The 6,719-nt window shown below is 45.7% G+C and overlaps 1 long non-coding RNA gene across 2 annotated transcripts in view; it reads right to left on the minus strand.

Moving 5' to 3' along the window:
- Positions 1-6,630, minus strand: part of LOC102246250 — a 33,557-nt gene extending 26,927 nt beyond the window's left edge. Inside the window, exon 1 of one of the 2 annotated variants that reach the window (XR_001363663.1) lies at positions 6,410-6,630. This is a non-coding gene — a long non-coding RNA (uncharacterized LOC102246250). Of the gene's footprint in view, positions 1-6,275 lie in introns of both variants that reach the window. The other variant, XR_001363664.1, reaches the window with a different exon arrangement.
- Positions 6,631-6,719: the final 89 nt, after the last annotated feature.

Genomic DNA, 6,719 nt, shown 5'->3' on the forward strand with positions numbered 1-6,719 from the left:
CCCTTCAGGCCCCTCGGTGAATCCGGGTTTTGGCACCAAAATGTTAGGTCTGCGCCAACAGAAGCCAGGCCAAGAGACGTTGTGAGAGTCTGAGAAATTGTATTACATTCTCCCACGGCGGCTGAGGCCAGTGTGTCGGTGTCAGCACCGAGGGGTGGTTATGTTCTTATATAAGGACTGGGTCATAGGAAGTACAGATAATGGGGCACACGCCCAGGTTGTGGGCTCAATCCCCAGCAGGGGGCGTGCGGGAGGCAGCCGATCAGATTCTCTCTCATCACTGATGTTTCTCTCTCTCGCTCTCTCTCTTCCTCTCTGAAATCAATATAAATAAATAAATAAAGTAAGTAAGTAAGTAAGTAAGTAAAATACATTATTTAGACAGACTGTTCTTTCAGGTAAAAACATTGATTCAGTGCTTCTGTTACTCCCTGATAGCCTCGTCATGCCCAGCTGTCTGTCACTTTTACTGTGCTCTTTCCTGGCCTTTCTCTGTGCTGCTTCCTCTGCCTTGGAAGTCCTCCTTTTTGTTCACATGCAGTGGACTCTGAGGGTTGCCTCTCCAGGCCTCAGTGCTCTCCTTCTAGTAACCAGTTGGAGAGACTGGAAACCTACATGCCTCAGACTCCCATGCACCTATGGTCCGCATTGGAAATACGTTCAGTCAACCAGGTGCGCTCTTGTAAGATTTGCCAGGAGAAGGCATCATCCTGTCGTTATTGCTGCTGGCAAGCCGGGGTTGAGAAATAATGTGAATAGGCATTTAATGCTGTTGGAGCCACAGTCCTGCCTCAGTGTCAGCCGCCAGTTGCAGAGGTGTGAAGAGCAGCTGCAGCAGCAGCACCATCCTGGCTTCTGGAACATAGCCCTGCAGGGGGCCCCTGAACTCCAGAGCCCAGGGGGAGCTCCCGGACTTCTGCGCCTCAGGCCGTCCCAACAATTTTGCAAGCACCTGCTTAACATACCTAGAGTGGCTTCTGTTTCCTGCACTAAACCTTGACTGAGAGGTCACCTACTCAGATTCCGCCTCCCAAGCACAGCCGGGGTCCCCCTGATCCAACAGGCTGGGCTAGGGGCCCCTCTGCCCTCCCACCATGCCCTGCCGGTCCGCCCGAGCCTCTTCGTGTTTCCACCCCTGGCACCAGTGCTTGGCTCACGGCATGTAGCGCGTCAGTATTTACTGAACTGAAACCTCCTCTGCCAAGACACCAGGCAGGTTCTGAAATCCGGTCTAAGGAGCGTCCTACCTCACGCCTGATCGGCGAAGCCCAAAGAACAAGCTGGCGCTAGACTTATGCTGGATTCCAGGTGGACCCAGAGCCTGCAGCTGCTCCACACGTTAGCGCCCCTCAAACACTAGAATTGAAGAGTCAACCTGGTCCCCAGGAAGGGAACGCTAACGAACGAGGGACGTTGTTTATCTCAGTATTTACTCTCTGGTGGTTCTCAGGACCCTCTACTGCTGGGACTGCAATGAGGCCTGCACCCCATGACAACACAGGTGACAGCGTTAGGGAAACCCAAGTTGGAAGGTGTGTGACTGTGGGTAACAAGTTATTTAACTCGTCTGAACCTCAGTTTCTTCCATCAAATGGCGATAATGCCCTCGCTGGTTTGGCTCAGTGGATAGGGTGTCGGCCTGAGGACTGAAGGGTCCCGGATTCGATTCTGGTCAAGGGCATGTACCTCTGTTGCAGACTGGATTTCTTGTCTAGAGGTGTCTGGTCGGGGCTCACGTGGGAGGCAACCAATCAATGTGTCTCTCACACATTGATGTTTCTCTCTCTCTGTCTCTCCCTCTCCTTTCCGCTCTCTCTAAAAATCAATGAAAAAATATACTCCAGTGAAGATTAACAAAAAAATAAAAACATAAAATAAAGTGGTGATAATAACACCAACCTTACAGAACTCTTGGAAGTAAAAGAGATTATATGTCTAACATGCTTAGCACAGTATGTGCACATTGGAAATGCTCCACCCCCATCAGTTGCTGTTATTATGGTCGTCACTGTTGTTAATGTTACCATCACTGGACCACAATTTTGTTGCTACATAATTTTTTCTACATAAATTTCCAGCCCAGATGCCCATGCAATTAGATCAGAATGCACTTTTCTAATACCTTCTCCTGAGGTATTCCATATTACATGCTGAGGTAATTAACCCCTTTTGCAGAAGGTGCAGCCAGGCCCAAGTGTGGGGCTGTACTGAGGAAATAAGAAAACCATCTATGTCAGTGGTTCTCTACACTAGCTGACAGTCAGAATCACCTGGGGAGTTAAAGCAAAACCGCACCAAAACAAACAAACGAAACCAAAAAACAATGTCTGGGGCCCTAAACCACAGATTCTGATTTAATAGGTCCCAAGCACCAGGGTTTCTTAAAGTTCCCAGGGCGACTGTAATGTGAAGGTGAGAGCCACTGCCCAATATGGGAAAGATTAGTTAGTACTTCCATTACGCACCCCCTGGGGGAGGGGGGAAAGAAAAAGGCATTGACTTTCTATAATCGCCACCACCGTGGGGGAGGGGAGAAGACTAAGGATTATAGTTGAATTATTCCACTTCTAATGTGAACAAGACAGTCTCACTATGAACCTGGACAAATGATTCATCATGTTAATCCTCTGGTTAGTGTCTTGGTTTCTTGTCTAGAGGTGTCTGATTTGATGAGGACTCATCAGAAATGCTCCAGGATATGTATGGAATGAGCCTGAAAATACCTGTGAGGGACTGGTGTTGGCTCACAGGTGTCTGTCCTGTGCCAGGGCTGTGCACGCTCTTGGGCTGGCTGCTGATGTCAGGTGCATGCACTTTGATCCAGGGCAAGCGAAATGATCCCTGCTTTGGCATCAAATTTAGCTGGTATCTAAACACTAGTGACAGCTGGGAGTGTGCTCAGACACAAAGTACATCTAAAAAATGTAATTATGTTTTCATTATTAAAATAATATACAGCCGAAACCGGTTTGGCTCAGTGGATAGAGCGTCGGCTTGCGGACTGAAAGGTCCCAGGTTCGATTCCGGTCAAGGGCATGTACCTGGGTTGCGGGCACATCCCCAGTGGGAGATGTGCAGGAGGCAGCTGATCGATGTTTCTCTCTCATCGATGTTTCGAACTCTCTATCTCTCTCCCTTCCTCTCTGTAAAAAAATCAATAAAATATATTTTAAAAAATAAATAAATAAAATAATATACAAAAGGAAATATACAAGATTGGGAAAACAGAAAGGTAGAATAAACCAGAGAAGAAAACAACAGCAACAACAACAATAATAATAACTAAGACCTATATAGACTTGCCAGGTGCTAGACAAGGCTCTAAGCCCTTTGCCATATAAATTCATTTACCCCTCAATACGACACTATGAGATAGATAACTACGTGTATTTCCATTTTACAGATGAGGAGAGAGGTCCTGGGGCTGTTAGGTGACTTGCCCAAGGTGGCACAGCTATGAAAGGCAGAGCCAAGGTTTGGACTCATGCTGCAGTGAACAGGGTATGGTCAACCGCAGATACAGCTCTCATAGGTAAGCTGTGTTCAAGGACTCAATGCCAGTTGCTAAAGTTTAAAACGTTAATCTCAGCCCGGCCAACATGTATCAGTGGTTGAGCATCGACCTATGAAGCAGGAGTTCACTGTTCAATTCCTGGTCAGGGCACATGACTGGGTTGTGGGCTGGATCTCCAGGAAGGGGTGTGTAGGAGGCAGCCTATCAGTGATTCTCCCTCATCATTGATGTTTCTCTCTCCCCCCTCGCTTCCTCTCTGAAATCAATAAAAAATATATATATTTTTAAAGTTAATCTCAGTTGTCATTCATTTATCCATTTGTTTCACAATCTTATTGAAGGCATCTCATCAAGACTGTTCCAGGCTTGATTATTGAGATATTGAAGAGTATACACAGACTACTGCTTATTCATTCCTATAGCATTGAACTCTCAACTGTCTCAACAAAGTAACACATGTATAATCAATACAAGTCTAGTAAGATTAAAAATGCTGTAACTATTTCCTGATGACAGAATCCAAAACCAGCACTTCAAAACTTTTGGAATGTCACACACTTTGTAGATGGGATGGCTAGTTAGCATCATTGTCTGTATTTTCATCAGTTATTAAACTCACTGTGGACAAGAATTTAAGTTGAATTTCATGAACTAGGCTTTGTAGAAACATGTTTAAGATAGCAGTTGTGTCTTCAACTCAGAAATTGGTGTTTTTTGGATGATGGATGAATGGATGGATGAAAGGCTATCTGAGTAAATTAATGGACTAGAATATTTAGCAACATTCAGGGTGCTTAAAAATGCATCTTAAAAATAATTTAGTGTTGCCCTGCTGGCGTGGCTCAGTGTTTGAGTGTTGACCTATGAACCAGGAGGTCAAGGTTCGATTCCCGATCAGGGTATCCCCAGGAGGCAGCCAATCAATGAATCTCTCTCACATTGCTGTCTCTCTCTCTCTCTCTCTTTCTCTCTCTCTCTCTCTCTCCTTCTCAATAAGCTATATTTAATAAAATAATTTAATATATCTCCTTCTCAATAAAAATATATTAAAAATAATTTAGTGTCATCTAGCTTGTTGAATAATAAATTATGACTCAGGAGAAATTTTTTATTTCTATGCTTTCCAATGACTGAATAAGTAACTTCAGGCAAGTCATTATGGGACCAGTTATTTCTGATTGTTGTAAGGAATAAATTAGTTAACATAAACGAATTATTTACTACCCTGCCTAATACATGTTAAATAGTCAGCATATTTTAAACTGCCTTTAAATTGAGGCAATATACCAGTATATTTAAAAAAGCAAAAATTCAAATGTACAAAAAGCTATGCAATGCAAAATAAGTCTCTTTTGGCAAAGTTTTCTGCTGTTGTGACTACTATAATTAGAGACCTCCAAGCAAAAATAACATTTCACTATTATTGATGAAGCAGAGACAGCTTTACAAACCAGTAGATAACACCATTTGAGTCGGAACCATGTGAAATAACACAAGTATCCTGGCTAAATTCCAGTGGGAGTGATTAACATTCTCCAACTTCAAATAATTTTTATTATTAGCCAACACTTGTCCATCCCCAATAAGACACACGTTGCATAAAGGGCACAGAATGAGACAGCCCTCCCCTGGCATGTCCACCGTCTGCACATACTTTCCACTGAGGGGTTCCCTTTCTTTTTGACTGCTATTCCATGGCTTTTCAACGCCCACTACTTTCAACCCTGGCAAGTTTGTCCACTCAGAGTGCCAAGTATTTCCAAAAAACAAAAGAGATAAGATAGGAACACCTGTAGAAAGATGTAATGTCCACGGGAAACATATTTACTAATGGTTTTGATGTTTGTAAAGCTATTGATATTTATTCCTTTTAACTCTAAGGCTGGGATGAATACACATATTCCTCATGGTTTCCCACAAAGCCTTGTTGATAAGTGGGAGGGAGAGGGTTATTCTGCCATTTAATCTCTCAATCTGCACAAAATGGAATCCAGGACACAAGAACAATAACCGCGGCCTATCTCACCCCTTCAGTCCAGTCCTGAGTCCTTCAAGTTCCCTGGCCCTCCAGCCTTTTTTCACCACCTTCCCAGAGGAAGAAGTGGGGGAGTGGGAAACAATTCAGGCCCTCTTTGTAAGCGTCTGAATGAATTTCAAGTATGCTAAACACCTCAGTCTTCCACCTAATTAGAACACGTAGAAAAAGAGGCATTTTTAGGACATTTAAAACTGGCAGCATAAAGACCCATCTGGAGAGCGCCGCTGTGTGTCTCCGCAGTGGGAGCGCCCAGCAGGTCTTCCCTCGGGCAGCGGCTGCCCCGTGCGCCCCCGGCCCTCGGCGGCTGCTGCGGGCAGCTAAGCAGCCTGCAGCCCCCAGGGGGCCAGCGCCCTGCCCATTACAGAGCCCGGAGCCTGCGTTGCTTCTCTCTGCGGGGAACTGCCTGGGATTTTAAACCTCTAATAAAGGATTAACATCTCGCGTCTTGCAAAAACAGGGGGGAAAAATCACTTTCTTGTCACAACCAGATGATTTTGTTAGGAATTGCCAGTAAAGGTTGAAACCTTGGAGATGCCTATTGTACATAGGGGGAGTGGTTAAAAGTGTGGATGCCGCAGCCCAATTACCTAGGTTCGAATACAGGTTTGCCATTTGAGCGCCTATCACGTGCCAGGCGCTCGGAATAGCTCTGGGAACAAGATGGGGCTGAGGTTTTCTTGGGGAACGAGCATTCGCTCGAATACCTTAATTAAGTTTCCTAACCTCTAAGGAGTACCTGCCTCATAGAATTGTTGCAAGGATCTGAGATCTTGTATTCAGATGGAAACGATTAACGCGCGGTCTGGCACACAGTAGGGGCTCAGCAAGCATTCGCTCTTCTCTGGACATGAGCTCACCTGGTATGAGGACAGCACGGAGGGGAGACAGGTGCACGGTTAAGAGTGATTCTTTGAGCGGTTCTTTTAAACAAGCGCTGGACTCAGTAGGAATGCTTAGCTGCGGAGAGGAGCACTGGTAGGGGCCCTGGGAGCAAAGGTTCTGCAGCTAGGACGTTGCAGGAAAGGGAGCCCCGCACCGTGGGCGGCTGCAGACAACTCCCTGGAACTTCGAGCTTAGCGTTTCCCGCCCCGCGTCTCAAGAAGGCGTGATTAGCATTCGCTCCGCCCCTGTCGCTTCCCGCGCCGCGATTGGCCCGCGTTGCTCGGC

This window comes from Myotis brandtii, unplaced genomic scaffold (genome assembly GCF_000412655.1).
Source record: "Myotis brandtii unplaced genomic scaffold, ASM41265v1 scaffold43, whole genome shotgun sequence".
Lineage (NCBI taxonomy): Eukaryota > Metazoa > Chordata > Mammalia > Chiroptera > Vespertilionidae > Myotis > Myotis brandtii.